This window comes from Microtus pennsylvanicus, chromosome 12, assembly GCF_037038515.1.
Source record: "Microtus pennsylvanicus isolate mMicPen1 chromosome 12, mMicPen1.hap1, whole genome shotgun sequence".
NCBI lineage: Eukaryota > Metazoa > Chordata > Mammalia > Rodentia > Cricetidae > Microtus > Microtus pennsylvanicus.
The window spans coordinates 76,056,297-76,078,692 of record NC_134590.1 but is presented as its reverse complement, the minus strand read 5'-3'; the positions used below and the strand labels follow the sequence as shown (position 1 = coordinate 76,078,692).

At 40.0% G+C, this 22,396-nt stretch overlaps 1 long non-coding RNA gene and 1 pseudogene across 1 annotated transcript in view; one reads left to right on the top strand and one right to left on the bottom strand.

Moving 5' to 3' along the window:
- The window catches only part of LOC142832328 (uncharacterized), an 85,798-nt gene that overhangs the window by 12,987 nt on the left and 50,415 nt on the right, over positions 1 to 22,396 (top strand). The window lies entirely within an intron of this gene.
- On the bottom strand, positions 1,523 to 5,203 carry LOC142832719 (chromosome-associated kinesin KIF4 pseudogene; annotated as a pseudogene).

Below are 22,396 nucleotides of genomic sequence, written 5' to 3'. Positions count from 1 at the left end.
CTGATGTTCCTAAATACGCTAAAAAATCTAACAACTGACCATTTCGCATTTGAGACATGGAGAAGGGGTGTTGACAGGAACATCTCATGAGGTCTGATCAAAACTAGATCTGCTCTTTTGAACATTGAGTAGCAATGTTTGATGGTGACTAAGTGTATGACTTCCCTGTATTTTGGGGTATCTTCCTGGACAGATATTTGCTTTCCTGCAGTTGTGTCTCCCCATCTGGCTTCTGGCTTTAAAACTAGACTCAGTGTTCAACATTAGCTTCTGGCGTTGAGCTCCCATGACTCACCTTAGGGGTCTTCAGTCAGCACCAACCATTGCCTGATCTCAGAGCACAGCCCACACTCAGCCCCTTGGTAAAATTCAGGTATCCTTTGGGTTTGATAAAGTCCCCTGGCATTGCGTTATACTGTTGTGTGTCTCCCCATTATTCTGTCAGGAGCTAGCATTTGTCATATAAGCAGAAACTGGCACACCTTGTCTTCCAGACTTAGCTCACTTACTAAGCTACCCACTAATTCAATTAGAACTGAATATTAGGAAGGGAGCTACTTCACCCCTGTGTCATACTGGGTACTTGTGAAACACACAACATACAGCTTTCCGCTTCTCATGTGACAAAAGAAAGGCTTTTAAACCATTATTAACTTGTTTCCTGGGACAGCACAATCACCTTACAGGACTGTGTGTCTTACACCAATCTTTGTACCTTTGCAATTTAATATATCCCTGAATATCCTGGAATTCATAATATATCGTTATATACCTCTGAATATTCTGTTACACTAACAGAGTTATCATTGTAGATAAATTAGACATTTAGTTTTTTTTTAAAAAAAAACTTAGAATGGACAACTGGTGAGGTATAGTGAGATATGTTTCAGAAGAAAAATGAACGTTAAGGAAAGGTATATATCAATGTGTCTAGAGATTAGCAATGAGATTAAATGTAACATTAACTTTTTATAGTTTTTGTTTTGTGAAAGTCATGCAGGCATAAAATATAAAGAAGGAGAAAAATGGCTTTTATTTTTTATCAAGCTTCTAATTATTTACCTTTTAATGCCTTCTTTCATTATTATCTTTGTTTTTGAATAACAAGTATTAATTATGTGTATTAATTGGAACCAGTGTGATATTTTTCTTTTTTAAAAAAAAAAATAGATGAGCTAAGGTTTATTTATTTTCTTAACATTTAAAAATGTTTCATTCACTTTAGCAACATGATGACAGTTGAAGTTTCTGTTAAAATCCAGAGTTGGAACAGAGCAGTTGAAAACTCCCAGCCCCACTCCTGAGGTGCCGTGACGAAGTTGAGTCAGGTCTACATCCTGCACGAGGCTCCTCCATTCAGCTGATATGACCATGAGAGAGGAACATCTTGGCCTCTGCGGCACGAGGAGACAACTCAATTGCTTGCAAAGAAAGAGCTAGATTGTGCTGGGGACAGGTATCCTATAAGTCGGTCATCAGGAAGGTCAGTTAGTTTCTCTCCAACAGATAGCTCAGCACCTTCTCAGTGGGACTCTTCCTGTATAGGAGAACAGCCAGAGAAGAAGCTGGTATTGCTGGCTAGAGCTCGCTTCTTCTTCTTGCTTGTGACCTTATATTCTTGTGATTCTGAAGGTCTCAGTTCTGGGTGCTCAGAGGAAGGAACAAAAGCAGGCCTGCCCAGCAGCACCTGATCTGCATCATATAGCTCTTTTAGGATCTTGCTACTGGGAGTTGTACAGACAGGGCTGAAGAAGCTTAATCCTGAGGTCACCTCTGTAGGGTCTTCCAGTTTAAAGGAACTTTCAGAATCCTGGGTTGGCTCAGTAGCATCTAAGTTATCCTGGCTCTGCTGTCGGTTCCGACACTTTGTGGGGTCACAGCTGCATGCCACATTACAGTCTGACCTTTGCTTTCTGCATCCGCATTGCTTGTTCCCACACCAGCCTTTGCAGGAACACCCTTGGGTGTTCTTCCTGGACACCTTGACTAATTTTGTTGGTATCCACTCCTCATCAGCACAATCATCACTGTCCTCCTGCTTGGTGGCAGAATGCTCTGAATAAGATTGTAACTCCTCCATGTCCAAGCTTTCCTCTGAGTGTTTGTCTTTAATTCGGCAAGGTTTGGGCTTAGGGGGAATATATTCAAAAGAAGAGTCTGGAGATTGAAGGATACTTTTCATAAGATGGGGTTTCTGTTTGCTGGCTACTTGGAGGAGGGTCAGTTTCTGCTTGATGGCGTTGTTTTCTTGGAGAAGCTGCTGATTTTGCTCACATACTTCTTGCATCTTCCTAAGCTCTTCATCCTGCCATTTCAGGATATTGAGCAGCTGCTGTTCCTTTTCACTAGCCGGCTCCTCCAGCTGCTTCTCCACCATTTGGCATTGCTGTATCTGGCTGAGAAGATACAACACCTTTTCTTGATTCTGTTGCTCCACTTTGATCAGCTCAGCTTTTAATTCTGTCTCCATCTCAGTAAGATGATTCCGCTCTTGAAACAGCATCTTCTGCATGTCAGTACAGTTGGCCTGGCTCTCCTTCAGGCTGCTCTCAACCTTACTCACCTGTATTTTGGATGAGACTAGCTCTCCAATTAAATATCTTATGGCACATTTGGCTTCAGGAATTGTGGCAATATTCTCCCAGTGTTTTTTCGGCCTATCTTCGCTTTCAGCATCCAGGAGCTTTTGCTGGAGGTCTGCAATCTGAGCATTCCTGAGCTCCAGTTCAGTCTCCTGGCTTTCAATCTTCTTTGCATTACAATCTTCTGTTGCTGAATCTTGACGACGCACTTCATCACGTGAGAATGTGCGCCTTCGGAGTTTAGGAGGTGGATTCTCTTCAGATTGTTTTCTTTCTTTGAGCTGTGCCACATCCTGAGCAAGGATCTTTCTATCTTCAAGAAGGTCATTCAGATGCCGTTTGGCTTCCTCAGTACTGACCATAACTTCAATTTCATTTCCAAGCCAATTCTTCATTTGAGCTGCAGTGCCTTCCATTCCACGGCTTTGAGTCTCTTTCCGTTTATCTGCAACCTCCTTTTGCTTTAGGAGAGCATCCTTAAGACGTTTGTGGGCAGCTGCTGCCTCCTCAGTTTTACGTCTGAGTACTGTAGACTGTTTCTGGAAGTTCCTTTCAAGTTTGAGCAGTTCATATTGCCTCTTACGATCCCGTTCTTTTAACTGGGTTACTTCTTTGTCTTTGTGTTGCTTCCACTGTCTAAACTTCTCAGCATCCTCCTTCATTTGACGCATTAATTGTACTCGCTGGTTTTTCATCATGTGTATCTCCTGGTTCAGTTTGGAGACTGTATACTCAGTGGATTCTTTCAACTTCAGAAGTTTGGTCTGTTCATGCAGTTTCTTTTTCAAATCAGCTATTTGACCCTCTAGCTCTTGGAGACGTTTGCGACGGCGCTCACTCAACTTGGCTTGGTTGACATCCTTCTTTGTTGATTGAAGTTCAAGAACCAGTTCTTCCTTTTCCTTCTGTAGACTGAGGACTTCCGACTCTAGATTTTTAATGTTATCCTTGTACAGGAAGTGAATGGGCTGTAGTTGGCTACCATTCTGAATCATCTTCTTAGTTAGTGCTTCTTTCAACACAAGTTCTTTATTCAACTCAATCAGCTCCTTGGACATCTGAGCTTGACGAAGAGCATGTTGGGTGCTGAAAGCAGGAGAAGACCTGCTGGTATCTGGTCTGATTTCCACTTGAGCATCTGCTTCTACTGCAGCATCAATGGTTACAGTCATGTAAGCAACAGCTTCATCAGACATCTGAGTAATCACTCGTTGTAGGTTGCATATTTTCTCTATGTTTTCTTTTAATTCCTGGTCTTCCAATGTCTCCACCAGCTTTCGAAGATCCACTTTACAGGCTGCATGCTGCCTGAGTAGTTCTAGCTTGGCGTTCATTTTCTCATTCGCTTGCTCAGTCAAGATGATTCTCTCTAACATCTGGGCTGTCTGACCAGCTGCCTCACTCAGACCATGACTTAATTTTTCATTCTCTTCTACCAAAGACTGATTCTTCTCCATCAGGGACTGTAGATTTTCTGATGGTTCCACACTGATGCTTCCAGGCAAGGTACCTCCATGGGCTTGTAGCAACAAGACCTGCAGTTGTTGGACCTGCTGCTTAAGATGATTAAGTTCAGCTGTCTGGGGATCAATATTAACAATAGGTTTGTTCTTGATTTTTCTTGCTCTGTCAGCATAGCGAAGGGTATTTAATGTTTCCTCTAGATTAGAATCAGCAGGACTCACACAGGCTATCATAAGCGTATGGCTGTTGCCTCCTAGAGAATCTTGAAGCAGACGAGTCAGCTTGGAATCTCTGTAGGGCACAAAGCTACCCTTCTTGTCATCCCCAAGAGCACTGATTACATTTCCCAAGCACAGGAGGCCCCGGTTAATGTTAATACCCTCTCTCAGACGATCTCCCTCAGCCTTGGTTTTCTTCTGTCTCTCTGACCCAGCAAGGTCTACAAGATGCAGCTTGGAACGAAAACCGCTGTTTTTGTCATTTTTCTTTCTTTGTTCTATGGAGATCGTAAAGATGGCATGAGATCGAGATGATTGGGAATTCATAGCCGTGGAGGCCACAGTCCTGGAGTTGTTACCCTGTTCTAGACAGTCAACAGTATCCGAGGCGACAAGCACAGTCTTCTCCGTGAGTCCCACAAGCTTTATGCCTTCCTTTGGATCCTCCCGGATATTGATTTGGGTTTTCTCACGAGACGGACATAGAAGGTCCAAAATTTCTTCATTGTAAATCTCCAAGTAAGACACTTTCAGAGTAAATTCAAAGTCACCCTTTTTACTAATTTCTTTGAAGAGAAGCTGTATTACCCTGGGAATGACCCCAATCGTTGATTCGTGTTCTTGCTCCGCAGTGTATACACCTCCCATCGAATAGGTTTTCCCAGAACCAGTCTGCCCGTAGGCCAGGACAGTTGCATTGTATCCTTTAAATATGCCTTTTATGAGTGGAGCTACTGCTGTATTAAATACCTCTTCCTGCTCAGTAGAGGGGTCAAACACAAAATCGTAAGTAAACGATTTATCATTACCAACCATCACCTGAGGCTCTCCGGGCACAAAGGACAGGCACATCTGGCAGCCCTCACTGACCTCTTTGGAGACCAGGGGGCGACAACGCAGTGCGACCCTCACAGGAATTCCCTTCACCTCTTCTTTCATGGTAGCAGCTCAGCAGGCATCCGCGCACCCTAGTGAAGCCGGCTCTCCGAGGGGGCTCTGGAGACAGGCAGGAGTACAAAAGCCCTGAGGACCTAGGGACCTGGGAACTCGGCAGGCAGCCTCCCTCCCAGCGAGATCACCGCCTCCCTTCACTCACACTCAGCCACTGCCTAATGGTCTGTCAGTCTCAACACTGCGGTGTCAAACTAAACATCCCTTTCCCGGATCTTCCCTAGCGCCCTGTTCCAACTGGAGGTTTAACCGCCAAGTTTCAAATTGAGCTCGGAGGCGCCAGCCAATCGCAGCGCAGACAGCCTGAGCCCACTGTAATAGCTGTTTTAATCGGAGTAAGATGGTATCTAGTAGTTTTGATTTGTGTTTTCCTGAAGGGAAATGAAGACAAAGATTTTTCATATGTTGTCAGCCATTTGTATTTCTCCTTCAGATAGGTATACATTCAGTACATTGCAAACTCCTCAGTTTTTTCCAAGATGTGCCTTTAGTGCACATCCTAATGAAATTCCATACTCAAATACTTGCACATAAACATTCTCAGTGCAAGCCAGAGCCTCTCTCTACCACAACAGAAAGTGACCTGCTGACCTGACTGCCCTTGGGAAGAACAAGATGCAATCTTTCTGTCACCGCCCCTTACCTCTGATCTTTATTTCTATGTAAGTGCTCATTGCTCCCTGTCTGTTCCATGTTCTGTTATGAAGTGTCCCATGCTGTGACTGTGGCACTAGGCCATTCTTCCTTATTTTGAGAAATTTCCTCCTGTATGAATGTCTCGTTACGCATATATTGGTTTCTGACTAGTGGAAATGCAAGTTCCTTCTGGTATGCAGTTATCAGCGCTCCTGTATGTGCCAAGCAAGGAACAGATGTGCCCATTTCCTCTGTAGACTCCATGACATGGGAAAACGTTATGCTGTGCTTTTAGAAGAAACTGCCAAACAATCTTCCAAAGCATTTGTACCATATTATACCCTGCATTGACTACTGGCCATTTCCTTCTCAATTCTCTACCTCGGCTGTAAAACGAAAATTACTTTCTAGGTTGGAGGCAACAATGATAATATTATAGGAACTAATGAATTTTGGATTACTCTAATATCTTTCAAAATCATTAGACATTGGTGCTAGCCTATATATATGTATATATATATATATATATATATATATATATATATATATATATATATATATATACATATATGTGTGTGTGTGTGTGTGTGTGTGCTGTGACACAAATGACCTCTATTTCCTAGTTTTCAAAAGGTTCTAGGAAGCATCCACTATCCTACGATAATGCGCTTTGCTATCAATCACATCAGCATTCAGCTGTCAATATTTGCTTTGAGTTGAATTACATCCTTTCCCAGAAATGCTTAAGTTCTCTCCGTTATGCCTGTGAATGTAACCTTATGGTTAGAAGACTTCTGCTTTACCAGAGGCTAGGCAGGATTCAGGGACCCTAGGTAAGACACTGCCCACTGACCACTAACATTCCTTAAAGCCTTCTCAGCAATTCCAGATTGTGGCCCCTCTCCTGGGCCTACAGTCACCCAGAAACCTTATCGAAGGTCATGCTAGTTCTAGGAACTCCAGGTAAGACACTGTCCACAAAACCCCTTTTAAGCCTGCCCAACAACCCCTGGTTGCATAGCCCTCCACTCCCACCCCCTTCTCCTGGATTCATATCCTGGGCTAAAACTTTAGAAGAAGATTTCTGCTTTACTAGGGATCTAGGGACTCCAGCATCAACCGCTGTACTGGAGACCAGGCTGGTCCTAGAGACCACAGAGAATAAACCAGATCTAAGGGCCCCAAGGCTAGAACCCCTCCCCTGAACTCCATATCCTGGTCTATAACTTTGGAAGAAGACTTTGGCTTTTCCAGAGGCTAGGCCAGATCTAAGGATCCCTAATTCCCCAAACCCAAGAGAGAACAGCCTACAGGACCTAACATCATGATAGTCACCAGATCCCTTGTCCCTTTAGGCTGTAAGACCAGAGAAGAAAGAGAAACTGAGAAACAAAACACCCATCCAATGAAGAGAAATGCAGGAATCAACCCCTAGACCTAAAATTACCCCAAATCTAGATGCCTAAATAGCACTGTAAGAACATAATCAGTAACAGAAAAAACAAAAAGTCATCACCAGTGTCCAGCTAGCCTACAACAACAAGACCTGAGCAATACAACACAGCTGAGACACAAGAAAATGGCCTTAAACATTGCTTTATGAAGATGATAGAGGAATTTAAGAACAATATGAGGAAATCCCCTAAAGAAATTGAGGAAAAGACAAAAAAATGGAAGAAATCAATGAATCCCTAAGAGAAAGTCAAGAAAAAACAAACCAACAGATGAATGAAACTGTTCAAGACTTGGAAATAGAAAGAGAAGCCAGAAAGAAAACATGAATAGAGGGAATCCTGAAAATGGAAACTTTGGGTAAGTGAATTGGTACTAAAGAAAGATGCAAGGATTGCCATCAGAATGCAAGAGATAGAAGAGAGACTCTCAGATATTGAATGGTGTGGCAAACCCTTCTGTATATGTGCTGCTTTTATTGGTTAATGAATAAAGAAATTGTCTTGGGCCTGTGCAGGGCAGAATAGACATAGGTAGAGAAAACTAAACTGAATGCTGGGAAAAAGAAGCTGGAGTCAGAAGATGCCATATAGCCACCTCCAGGGACAGATGAACCGGAATCTTGCCAGTAAGCCACAGCCATGTGGCAATAAATAGATTAGTAGAAATGGGTTAAATTAAGATATAAGAGCTAGTTAATAAGAATCTAGAGCTAATAGGCCAAGCAGTGATTTAATTAATACAGTTTCTGTGTGGTTATTTCTAGTCTGGGCAGCTAGGAACAAACAAGCAGTTTCCTACAAAAATTGAAGACATGTTAGAGGAAAAAAGATTCATCAGTCAAAGAAAATATTAAATCTAAATAAAATTCCTAACACAAATCATCCAGGAAATCTGAAACACAATGGAGAGACTATACATAAGAATAATAGGAAGAGAAGAAGGAGAAGAAACCCAACTCAAAAACCCAGAGAATATATTTAACAAAATCATAGAAGAAAACAATTACAGAATGGGAAAAAAATCTTCACCAACTCCACATCTGACAGAGGTTGATTTAACAAAATATATAAAGAACACATGAAACTAGATATCAACCAAATAATCTAATTAAAAATGGGGCGCAGATCTAAAGAGAGAATTCTCAGTAGAATAATCTCAAGTGGCCGAGAAACACTTAAAGAATTGTTCAACATCATTAACCATTAGAAAAATGTAAAACAAAATAATTCTGAGATCCTACCTTACACTTGTCAGAATGGCTAAGACCAAAAACAACAATGACAGCTTATGCTGGAGCAGATGTGGAACAAGGGGAAACTCCTCCATTGCTGGTCGGAGGGCAAACTTGTACAACCACTTTGGAAGTCGGTATGGTGGTTTCTCAGAAAACTGGAATCAACCTACCACAAGACCCAGCTATACCACTCTATCATATCACAAGGGCACTTGCTCAATTATGATCATAGCAGCTTTATTTATAATAGACAGAACTTGGAAACAACCTAGATGTCCTTCAAATGAGGACTGGATAAATAAAATGTGGTAATTTGCACAATTATCACTCAGCTGTTACAAACAAGGAAAACAGGAAATTTGAAGGCAAATAGATGGAACTAGAGAAAATCATTCTGAGTGAGGTAACCCAGACCCAGAAAGGCAATCATGGTATTTACTCATAAATGAATATTATCTGTAAAATAAAGGATAACCATGCTACAATCCACAGCCCCAGAGAGGTTAGGTAACAAGGAAGCTTTATGGGGCAGGGAGACCTTTCAGATCTTTCTGAAAAGGGGAAATAGAAGAGATTTTGCAAATGAACTGAAGGAGGGTGGTGATGGGAACTTGATTGATCACGTTAGGGGCAATGGAGAATGTGAGTGCTGAAAGAGACTATTGGAAAGGTGAGGGCATTCGGTGGTCAGGTGTGTACAGATTGGTGCTTAGCCCCGCCATCATGATAGAAATAGATGCAGACCCATGGTGAAGCATTAAACAGAATTTGGGGAATTCTGCAGAAACGAAGGAGAAAGTAGGAGCCAGAGAGGTCAAGGATACCACAAGAAAATCCACAGAATCAATTAACCTGGGCTCATATGGGCTCACAGAGACTGAACCAACAACCAGGGAGCCTGCATGAACTGACCTAGACATTCTGCATATATGTTATATTTATGTAGCTTGGTCCTCTTGTGGGTTTCCTAACAGTGGGAACCGGGTCTATCTCTGACTCCTTTGCTGACTTTTGGGACCCTACTCTTCATACCAGGTTACCTTGCCCAGTCTTAATGCATGGGGAAGTGCTTGATCTTACTGCAACTTAATATGCCATGTTGTGTTGATACTCATGGGAGACCAGTCCTTTCCTAAATGGAATGGAGGAGGAGTGGATTTAGGCAGAAGTGACAGAGTGCAGGTGGGGCGAGGGACTGGTAGGGTAGGAGGAAGGGGAAGATGCAACTGGGACACAAAACAAGCAAACAAATAAATTTATTAGAAAAACAAAAAAGAAGTTATTCTTCATACAACTGTATAGATTATTATTCATCCATCTCTATGGATTGTAATTCATACAACTATGGATTACTATTCATACAACTATAGATTACTCTTCATACAATACCTTATTTTTTGTTTTACTAAATTCATGTTGTCTTTCGTTTTTATATGAGAAATAATTTTCTTTATGTTTGTGCACAGTATCATGATTAAATATAAAAAATATCAATCATGGGTGCCAGGCACACTAACATAAACCAACCTCCCAGCATATGGGAGACCGAGGTACAAGAATTACAAGTTTAATGATTGTGTGAAGTATTTAGTCAGAACCTACCTGAAGAAAAAATAATCATATATTTGCTCTTTGCTGAATTATCTAATTTCTTGTATAATTTCAAGGTTTCTAAATATAGCAAGTTTTTCTTTATCCAAAGGTCAAGCAATATTATATTCAATTTTTTCATAATTTTTCTATTATCTTTATACTTTTTCCTTATTAAAGTTATAATAACAAACAAGTAGATAACTTTCAAATTTTTCAAAGTTTATATATTATTTTTTGCTACTTTACAATTAATATTATAAATATACAATATTTGCAAATAGCACAATTAAATACATTTCACATTTCTAATCTTAATTTCTAACATAATAACAATGATAACTGAGTATTTTTAAAGGTTTTAAGTATAAAATAAGTTGCCTTAAGCCTCCCTCTGTGTCAGTATACATATATAATCACATTGATCTTTGGTGTCCACTAAAAAATCTTAATTAGTAAAACTGATTTTAAAATTGATGCTTAAAACTTAAAATTTGCATGTTAATAGGATACCCTATGAGTTTTATAATTTTTGATTCCGGAAAAAGTATATTTATTTAAAATTCATAATATATAGAGACATGGAAAAAGGAAGGAAAACGGTGTGCTTAGACTAGATCTTAGCAAATTTAGCCTACTAATGTGCTCATATTTCTAACAGATGGCTTGAAGACTAAAACTTTACATATACTCAGCCCTCCCCTCTGCTCCTGGCAGTGACAAATGAGGGATCCCCTAGAGCCTGAGCAATTGGACCAAATTTCTGCCACCTTCTACTTTTTGTATCAACTGGCCTCTGGAATCAGTGATCTCATCTCAAACTTTTTCCATCACCTCACCTCACAGTCTGGACAGGTAATCAGTCCCCATACGCTAGCACCTACCAAATCACTGCTGTTCCCTGAGACTCTATGGTCCCATAGAAGGAACCCTGACCACGAGCTCTCACTCCAAGCTTCTGCCATCCACTAGCTCTCAGTGAAAATAGGTAAGTAATTACAAGACACTGAGCCTCTGGCCTATATTCTCATTGTCCTCCTAGTTCCTGGCACTGACATGCAAACATACCCCAGAGCATAAGCCCCAAGTTCACACTTCCACTCAACCAGACTGCAAAGACAAGTATAGAAACCAACATATAATGAAAATCCACAGCAACATGTCTCCTCTCAAAATTACTAATCTTATAATAATGACCTCTAGTGAGGATGACCTGGAAGAACTTCTAGATGAGGTACACAAAGGAAAAAATTACAATTATGTTAAAACAACTTAAGAAGACATGAATACACTCCTAGAGGACAAAAGCAGAGAGATAGATAAAATAAATACACTCCTAGAGGACAAAAGCAGAGAGATAGATATAATAAATAAGTTAATACAAAATATGAAAATAAAAAGAACTTACTTAAGAAAAGCCAATGTTCAATAAGCCAGAAAAATGCCCCAGTGGAAAGGCACACCAAAAGCATGGATCATGTTGAAAAGAGAATATCAGGGCTGAATGATAAGGTAGAGGTATAGATATCTCTGTAAAGGTACATTAATAAAAATCCATGAATGGAACATGGGAAAGTTCTGAGACAACATCGAAAGACCTAACTTTTTCAATTATGAGCATAGACGAAAGAGAATACCAACACCATGCCAATGTTCTAGAGTTAATTTTTCATAAAATCATAAAGATAACACCCACACCTAGAGAAATCTATGTCTATCTATGCACATGGGGTCCACAGAACTCCGAGTAGACAGGGCCAGAAAACAACAACAAACCAATCTCCTCATGATATAGGTTTTATAGTTACAACATTAAAAAATCACAGAATAGGGGCTGAAGAGATGAATCAGTGGTTAATAGCACTTAGTGCTCTTCTAGAGTGCCTGGGTTCAATTCCCAGCACCCACATAGCAGTTCACAACTGTCTGTAACTCTAGTTCTAGGGAATATGACACCCTCACAAAGACATACAGGCAGGCAAAGCACCACTGCACATGAAATGAAAATAAATAACTTAAAACGTAGAATAAAGAAGGGCTATTCAAAGCTTCAAGAGAGAAAGAAGCCCCTTAGAAAGGTTGACCCATCAGAATAACACCTTATTCCGTGATAGAAACACTTAAAGTTAGATGAGTTTGGAAAGATATATTCCAAGTTCTGAAAGATAATTGTCACCTCATACCATTATATCCAGACACTATTTGAAAAGGGAAAAGAAATAAATCATTCCAGGACTAAAACAGATTAAAGGAATTTATAAATACTAAGCCAGCTGTATAGAGAATCCTGGAAAGAATTCTTCTGTCTTAAGAGAAAGATAAACATAGTTAAAAGGCCCTGGGGAGATAAATAAAACATTAGGAGAGCTGACCAAAAGAAGTTGTATTAGGTAGGGTTATCATTGCTGTGATGAAACATCATGACCAAAAACACTTGAGAGGAAAGGGTTTACACCTTCATATTATTGTTCATCATTGAAGGAAGTCAGGACAGGAACTTTAACTGGGCAGGCCCTGGAGGCTGAAAACAATACAGACACCATGGAGGAGTGCTACTTACTAGTTCAGCCTGTTTTTTTTTTTTTTTTTTATAGAACCCTGGGATAGCAACACCCACAATGGTCCTTACTGGCTTTTATACAACTGATCTTGTGTTTCCTCAATTGAGGTTTCCTCCTTTCAGATGACCTGAGCTTGTGTCATGTTGACATAAATATATCTAGCATGGAGGTCTAAAATAACACCACAAATCAATAGAATGGTAGACATTAATATATAACTTTCAAAAATAAATTTGAATATCAATTGTTTCAGTTATCTAATAACAAGACACAGAATTATAGATGGAATTAGAAAACAGAATCTATCATTTTGCTACTTGAAAAAACAAAAACCGAAGAACAGAACAAAATAAAACTAAAAACAACACATAACTCATCATCAATGGTATACATAACCCTAGGGCAAAAAGTGGGAAGAATTATTCCAAGCAACTGGGACTAAGAAACAAGAAATGTAGCTATTCTAATATTTGACAAAATAAATTTCAAACCACAACCAGTCAGAAGATAAGGAAAGTCAACTCATATTTATCAAATAACAATTAAGCAATAGGATGTTACAATCCTAATGATTATTACCAAACACAGGCAGATTCAGTATAATTTTTAAAAAGGCTAGATGAGAAAACCACAGATGAACTCCAGAAGAGTGGTAGGGACTGAATAACAGAGCATACTCTCACCAACAGCTAGGTCATCTGGACAAACACAATACACAGAAACAATGCTGTTAAATGATATCATAAATCAAAAAGACCTAACAGACATCTACAGAACCTTCTTCCAAAGCGCTAAAAAATACTCGTTCTTCTCAGCAGCCCATGTAGTGCTTTACAAAACTGATCACACAGTAGGACACCAACCACATGTCAAGAAATATAGGAGAAATGTATTAACACCCTGTATTAGATCTGACTATGACGGGATAAAGCTAAATGTTGACAGCAGTGAAAACCGCAGAAAGTACAAAACGTCAAGCAAACCAAACACCACGCAATTAAATGATAATTGTGTCATGAAGAATATAGAAAGAAAAATTAAAAATTCGTAGAATTGAGAGCAAATAAAAGCATAACATGCAAAAAACTTTAATACCAGGATTTGGGAGGCAGAGACAGATAAATCTTTATGAGTTCAAGACCAGCCTGGTCTACAAGATCTAATTCCAGGACAGGCTCCAAAGCTACAGAGAAACTCTGTCTCAAAAAAAAAATACTTTAAATATAATACTTTAAGGGCGGATCTCTGTGAGTTCGAGACCTGCCTGGTCTACAGAGCTAGTTCCAGGACAGGCTCCAAAGCCACAGAGAAACTCTGTCTCAAGAAAAAATACTTTAAATATAATACTTTAAAATAATTCATATTCCACAAAACAGGAAAGTCTAAGAGAAATGCACAAATTCCTAGATTCAAGCAACATATAAAAGTAAAACAAAAATGATATAAACTAATTAAATAGATCCATAACCAGAGATGGTATTGAAGTAGTAACAAAATCTCTCCCAAGTGAAAAGGCTCCTTTTCCCAAGGATGTACTGCAGAGCCTGAGCAGAACATCAAAGAAGAATTGGCACAAATTTTACTCCATCAAATAGAAAATAAAATAAGGCTCCCAAACTCACTTTATGAAGTTAGTATTATAATGATACTAAAACCAGAAAAAGACATTGAAGAAAATATAATTACAAGCCAATCTCCCTGATGGATAGATATGTAAAGTTTCTCAGTAAAATACTGGTAAACTGGTTCAGTTCCATCTATAAAAGATCACTAATGATGTACTGCATAAATGCTATCTCCTGGATACGACATGACTGTTGTAGTCAGGAGCTCATAGCAGTGGGTTTATCTGTATAAGATGTGCACAAGATCATATCAGCAAAAGTCCCCCATCAGAGATGGGGTAGTTGACATCCAGGAATCACCACTTACTGAACTGGCAACGCATTGTTTCTGGGGGAGGAGAAATCTTCCACTTTTGAAGATGTCGCTACTGGTAGGTTTCCCAGGCTTCAGTAAAAAGCCCCACACCCATACACATATAAGCCAGACTAACTGGACTTAGTATGTTTTCAGAAAAGATTATAGAATTGAAGTTGGGGTGAAGGCCATGTTTGGAATGTATGGTAGAAGTTGGAGGAAATATGGAACATAGAGGTGATTAAACTTCATTATTTATATATACGGAATGTTCAAAATAAAAACCACTGAATGCATATACACATACATACACAACTCAGAAGGATTAGGAGACATGGCTTGTTGGAGGAAGTTTTCCGCTAAAGGTGGGCTTGCAGGTGTCAGCAGCCCACCAGGCCTAGTGGCTTTCTCCTCCTCCTGCCTGTGGATCTGAATGTAGAACTCTCAACTTTTCTGTACCATGTCTTCCTGTATGCCACCATGGTCCCCAACATGATGAAAATGGGTTAAACCCCTGAAACTGTAAGCAAGCCCCAATTAAGTGCTTTTATTATTTTATTTATTCTTCTCATTTTACATACCAATCCCAATTCCCTCTCCTTGCCCTCCTCCCGCTCCCCCACCTTCCACCCACCCCACCCACCATCTTCTTCTCAGAGAAGGTAAAGTTTCCCATTGGGAGTCAACAAAGTCTGGCACATCACTTTGAGGGAGGACCAATGACTTCCCCCATATATCTAGACTGAGCAAGGTATACCTCCAAAGAGAATAGGCTCCAAAAAGCTAGTTCAAGCACTAAGGATAAATCCTGGTCCCACTGCCAGAGGCCCCACCTACAGTCCCTACCACACAACTGTCACGCACATTCAGAGGGCCTAGTGTGTGTCTATGCAGATTTCCCCGTTGACAGTCCATAGTCATTAAGCTCCAACTAGCTCAGGCCAGCTGTTTCTTTGGGTATCCCCATCATGGTCTTGACCCCTTTGCTCCATATTATCGCTCCTCCCTCTCTTCAGCTGGACTCTGGGAGCTCAGCCCAATGCTAGCTGTGGATCTCTGTCTGCATCTGCTTCCATCAGTTGCTGGATGAAGTTTCTGTGATGATAATTAAGATAGTTATCAATCTGATTACAGGGGAAGGCAACCTCTCCACTATTGCTTAGGGTCTTAGCTGGGATCATCCTTGTGGATTCCTGGAAATTTCCCTAGTGTCAGGTTTCTTACTAGCCCCTTAATGGCTCCGTCAATCAAGATATCTCTTTCCTTGCTCTCCCTCTCTGTCCTTCCCCCATCTCGGCCCTCCAATTTCCTCACATTCCCCTTCCTGCTTGCCTTCTCTCTTCCCCTTCCCTTTCTGCCCTTCCTTTTCCCCACCTCCCCCAATGCTCCTAATTTTCTCAGGAGATCTTGTCTATTTCCCCTTCCCAGAGGGATTCATGTAGATCTTTCTTAGGGTTCTCTTTGTTACCTAGCTTTTCTGGGGTCATGGATTATAGGCTGGCTATCTTTTGCTTTATGTCTAGTTTCCACTTATGAGTGAATAAATATGCTTGTCTTTCTGGGACTAATAGTTGTGGTCATGATGTTTCTTTATGGCAGTAGAACACTGACTAAGACAGTCGGTTAAAGATTGCTACTAAAATTTGACTTCTGTAAATTTGCATGTCAACTCTGTGAGTTCAAGGCCAGCCTGGTCAACAGAGTGAGTTCCAGGACAGCCAAGGGTACACTGAGAAACCCTGACTTAAAATCCCCCACCCCCCGCTAAAAAAAAATTGTACCTAAATAATTTACACTGGAATATATCTCGTTGTTTTACTGCTGAAATTACATATGGGAACTAAGGAGACTTGAAGGCAAACCTATGAGATAATGGTGTGCTCCTATACATTTACACTCAGCTTCTCACTTGCTAACATCACATGGGGTCCATTGTCATTCAAACTACAGTACCAACTGGCACCAAGATTTCCAAAAGGGAGGTAAGCAGTCTGTGGTGGCTCTCCTTCAGTCCCACTTAATGCTGAATGTGGTGAAAGCTTGTTTGCCTGTTACTTTGTAGGTAAGTAAGTGTCTCACCACACAAACTCTGTGCCATTGCATGCCTTCCCCTGACCCACACCTTCCCTAAAGAGCCAGCCTCAACTCCTCTAGCTCACGGCTTTCCCAACATTCCACATTTTAAAGAGGTGTTGTCTGTCTCTTGATTTGTTAGTATTGGACTTACTGCATTGATTTCCCAGGTTGCTTTTCTACAACCAATTTGCTTAACATAGTTACATAATAATTTATGGCTAAATCAATATCTATATTTGTAATCCTATGAAAATATGGAGCCGCATGGTTAGTGTTTCCCATTTCTTATAAAATCTTAATTTGTTCTTGGTACTAATACTCATCACTCCAAACTTAAATTGATCTATTAGCTGATTGATTTCCATATTTCTACATAATTGTCTCCCACTTCCTGCAGCATCTGTTTTACTGGAATATCAATAGCATTTTTTATGTATTTAATAATATTAGTTGTGGGTTTAAGCAAACCCCTGAAAAGTTCTGTCTTTGTTTCTCTTGCTGTGTAGCAAGTTATCACTACACATTTATTTTGGTGCCCGCTGGACTGGGGATCCTTTTAACTTCTTGTTTTTATTAATATTTCTACTGTCCCATCATTATTTTAAAATTATTAACCCATGCTTCCTCTTTCAATTTATTCTTTTTTATACTGAAAATGGATATAATATATTCTGAGTATGGTTTCTCCTTCCCTATCTTCTCCTACGTTTTCCCCATCTCCCTACCCCTCCAACTCTACGCCTCCTTTCTCTCTTTAGAAAACAAATAGGCAAATTAAACAAAAAACAGAATTAAAAAGAAAAGCAAAATAACACAAGAAGCACACATGCAAACATACACAAATAAAACCAATAAGGACAGAAAATTGGAAGCCATAATAAACAAACAAAATAAAGCATATTCTAGGAAAACACTGTTTACTTGCTTTTGTGTTGCTCATCTCTTGCCGGGCCTGGGGCCTACTCTTTTTCTTCTTCCTTTTTAAAATATATTGTTTTTTGTTCTTTGGGAAATTTACATCATGCACCCTCAAACCACTCATTTCCAAATTTTTCTTTTTCTACCCTTCATCCTTGTAATGCTCCCCAAAGAAAAACTTAACATGAAATAATAAAAAAATAAAAATAAAAAATAAAAATATTAATCAAAACCCAAACCCAAACCAAACAAACGACAAAGAAGCAAACAAAACAAAACAAAGCCCACTTTACTCCTCCATTTTGCCTTCCTCTCCAGTACCTCTTCATTCACCTTAGTGGCCTTGGGGACTGCTGTGTATTATACTCTTTTGTCTAAACAGCTTTACTTGCTAATGTTCATCGTGCAGTGTATTGTTGGTCAGGTTCAAGGTTTCTGGCCTCTGGTATATCATCAATGCTGGCCCTTACCGAATTGCCTGTAGGGTGCCCTGTTGTGCCCTAAGTCATGAGCTCCTGCAGCTATGGTTCCTCAGGGCCAGTCTTTTCACATGTTCCAGCAAGTCACCGGTGGGTAGATGCTGAGGAGTGCCAACTCAAAGTCCTGGATGTGTGCCTGGGTGGTAGCTGAGTTGGTCGGTCCAGGCTACTGGGACCACACCCCTCAGGTGAGGGGCAAAGCCAGCTCTCCCATGACCATGGTGAGGAGTAGGGCCAGCTTTCCCAAGTGAGGAGAAGTAGAAGAGGGGACAGCTCTCTTATGAGGAGTGGGGAGAGAAGGGAGCAGGCGCAGGTCTCTAGTGAGGGGGGACTGGCTCTGCAAGGCTTGTCTACTTCAACACACGGTTCAACACATGACTTACATGGGCCCCTGTGGTAACATGGGCAACATGTTATCAACAGTTATCAACAGCGACCCCAGATGCATCAGGACTATGGACCTAGACAGGGCCATTAGGAGCAGCTTGGGCCTGGTTGTCACCATGATCCCAGGTGGCAGCACAGACCTGTCTGTAGAATGGGCCAAACACTAGCGTAGTCCCTGGATTCCAATATGGCCCCAGGTGGCAGCCCAGAACCCAGGTCTCCTTGTGACTTTTGGTGGCAACATGGGCCATGAACAGCAACATAGACTCTGACTGAGGAGGAACAAAGACCCAGACATGGTTCTTGGCAGAAGCCGAGGCATGGATGTCACTTTTTCTGGGTCCTACACTTAAGTGTGGCTTATAACTCCAGTGAAACTACATTGAAGAAAATTAATATTTCATTTGCAAACTGACCTATATTTCTTACATATGCAACAATTAATGATCTCATTCTCCTTTATAACTTTCCACTTTCCACTTTTTACTTGTATTCTATTTAACTGAGTTTATAATAATGTCATGCTGTTTATTCCCCCACGGTATTTATTTATTGTTTTTGAGCCATATATTTTTCTCCACTCCCCTCCCTCCCCTCTCCCCTTCTACTCTCTCCCATGATCCCCACACTCCCAATTGACTCAGGAGATCTTGTCTTTTTCTACTTCCCATGTAGATAAGATCAATATGTGCCTCTTTTAGGTTCTCTGGGGTTGTGAATTGTAGGCTGGTTTTTCTTTCTTTTGTCTAAAAGTCACTTATGATTGAGTACATATTATATTTGCATTTCTGGGTCTGTGTTACCTTACTCATGCTTTCTAGATTCATCCACTTGCCCGCAAATTTGAAGATGCCATTTTTTTCTGCTGTGTAGTACTCCATTGTGTAAATGTGTCACATCTTCTTTATCCATTCTTGTGTTGAGTGGCATTTTGACTGTTTCCAGGTTCTGACTATTTCAAATAATACTGTTATGAACATTGTTGAGCACCTGTCCTTATGGTATGATTGAGCATCCTTTGGGTATATACCCAAAAGTGGTATTGCTGGGTCTTGAGGAAGGTTATTTCCTAACTTTCTGAGAAACCGCCATACTGATATCCAAAGGGGCTGTACCAGTTTGTACTCCCACCAGCAATGGAGGAGTTTTCCCTTTACCCCACATTCTCTCCACCATAAGTTGTCATCAGTGTTTTGATCTTGATCATTCAGACAGGTGTAAGATGGAATCTCAGAGTTGTTTTGATTTGCATTTCTCTGATGGCTAAGGATGTCAAACATTTCCTTAAGTGCCTTTCAGTCATTTAAAATTTCTCTGTTGAGAGTTTTCTGTTTAATACTGTACCCCATTTAAAAAAAATTGGATTATTAGTTTTTTGATAACATTTCTTGAGCTCTTTGAATATTTTGGAGATCAGTCTGATGTGGGGTTAGTGAAGATCTTTTCTCATTCTGTAGGCTGCCATTTTGTCTTGTTGACTGTGTTTCCTTTATGGAAACTTCTCAGTTTCAGAAGGTCCTATTCATTTTTGTTGTTCTCAGTGTTTGTGCTACTGGGGATATATTTAGGAAGTGGTCTCTTATGCCAATGTGTTCAAGTGTACTTCCCACTTTCTCTTCTATGAAGTTCAGTGTGGTTGGTTGTGGTCTTTAATACATTGGGCTTGAGTTTTGAGCATGGAGATAAATTTGGATTTATTTTCATTCTTCTACATGTTCATATCCAGTTATGCCAGAACCACTTATTGAATATGATTTCTTTTTTCCATTTTATATTTTTTGCTTCTTTGTCAAAACTCAGGTGTTCATTGTGTGGATTGATTTCTGGGTCTTCTATTAAATTCGATTCAATTGGTCCTCCTGTCTGTTTTTATGCCAATACAAAGCTATTTTCAGCTCTGTAGTAGAGTTTGAAGTCATGGATTTTGATGCCTCTAGAAGTTCCTTTATTGTTCTTTCAAGGTCTGTGAAGAATTGTGCTGAGATTTTGATGGGCATTGCATTGAATCTGTAGATTGATTTTGGGAAGATCGTCATTTTTGCTATGTTAATTCTACCTACCCAAGAGCATGGGAGATCTTTCCATTTTCTGGTATCTTCTTCAATTCCTTTTATCAGAGGTTTAAAGTTCTTGTCTTATTAGTTTTTCACTTGTTTGGTTAGAGTTACTCTAAGGCACTTTATGTTGTCTGTGACTATTGCAAAAAGTTATGTTTCTCTGATTTCTTTCTCAGCCCATTTATCATCTGTATAAAGGAGGCCTATTGATTTTTTGAGTTAATATTGTATCCTGCTGTATTACTGGATATTATAGGAGTTTCTTGGGGGAATTTTTGGGGTCACTTATGTAAACAATCATATCATCAGCAATATGACAAAAAAGTTTTTTTAACCCAGAACACAGGCTGCTGTGTGTTTTCTAAACACTGACCCTGATCCCTGGTCTAGGTATTCATAGCTGTCACTGTATATTTCTCCTTCTCTTGTTGCTGTCTGGTACTGTGAACTACATAGTTATGAACATTGGAATTGTTCTTGGAGTAGTCTTTCTAGCTTGATGGTTTTTCATCCTCTGGTGTCTACTTTTTGCTCAGTCCCTTAAGCCGCCATTCCCAACCATTTTGTTTCAGTTCCCACTGAAAGCTTTGTTGGTGGTAGAAGCTCTGCCAATGCTTGACATTTAATTTAAAGCCATGGTTCTCAGCCTTCCTAATGCTGTGACACTTTAATACAGTTCTCCATGCTGTGGTAATGCCTAACCATAACTTAGATTATTCATAATTGTAATTTTGATACTACTGTGAGTTGTTATGTAAATATCTGTGTTTTATGATGATGGTTTTAGGTGAGCCTTGTGAAAGGATCACTGGATCCTGCAAAGGGGTCATGACCTGCAGATGGAGAACCACTGGTTTGAAGTTGTCATTATTAATTTTGATTTCACAGTGATGTGGCCAGCATTACTCAGCTGTGATTTCAATGACTCCTAGATTCAAAGATTCCAAATCAGTAGTAACCATCATGTTCTTTCACCTTGAAAGCCCATTTCAGTATAATTTGATGAACAGTATGTTCTACCATTTTTTTAAGGAAGTAAGATATTATTTAGCTCCCATTTCTAGGCAACAGTGTATCCTGGTAGGAAGTCATAGTGTTAGGAACTTGAGAAAGTTGCTTACACTACGGCCTAGTCAAGAAGTAGAGAGCTATAAATGCAGAGTAGCTGGTGAGTGACTCCCTTCTTCCATTTTATATATTCCAGGGCCCTTTGCCCAGGAAATGGACCTGCCCACCATTAGATTAGCTTTCCCACATCAGGTAACACAATCAAGATAATCCCCCACAGGTGTACCCAGAAACATATCTCTTAGGTTATTCTGAACATGATAGTGTTGATTGATAGTATACTGAAGACGGCCATGTTCCTCTTCCTCAGTTCTGGTTGTTTAAAAGAAAAAGAGAGGGTGACAGATGCTGGGCACACAGGGGACTTTTCCCTGCATTGTACTCAGGGGAGCACTATTGGGCTGGATTCCTAACATACTTTTACCTGAAAATAATGAATTATTTATTGAACTGGAAACTTGGTGGCTTAACCTTCTTTGGGATTTTGCCAAAAGAATTAATTTCTAAAATATGGTCAACAAATATGGTGACTGCTCCCTGAGAACAACTCTTCAGAAAAAAAATAATATGTAAAATGTACTTGTATATATGGCAGAGAGGCAAATGGAAAAATATATGGAACAGTTGTGATACTGTCATAGAGGATATGGAGGGCAGACATGTATACCATATGGAGACAGTTGTGATAGCGTATCATGTGACATAGAGGGCAGACATGGACACTGATGTGGGAGTGTCATATATCAATCTGTTGATGTCATTGGTTAAGTAATAAAGAAACTTCTTGGCCCTGATAGGTT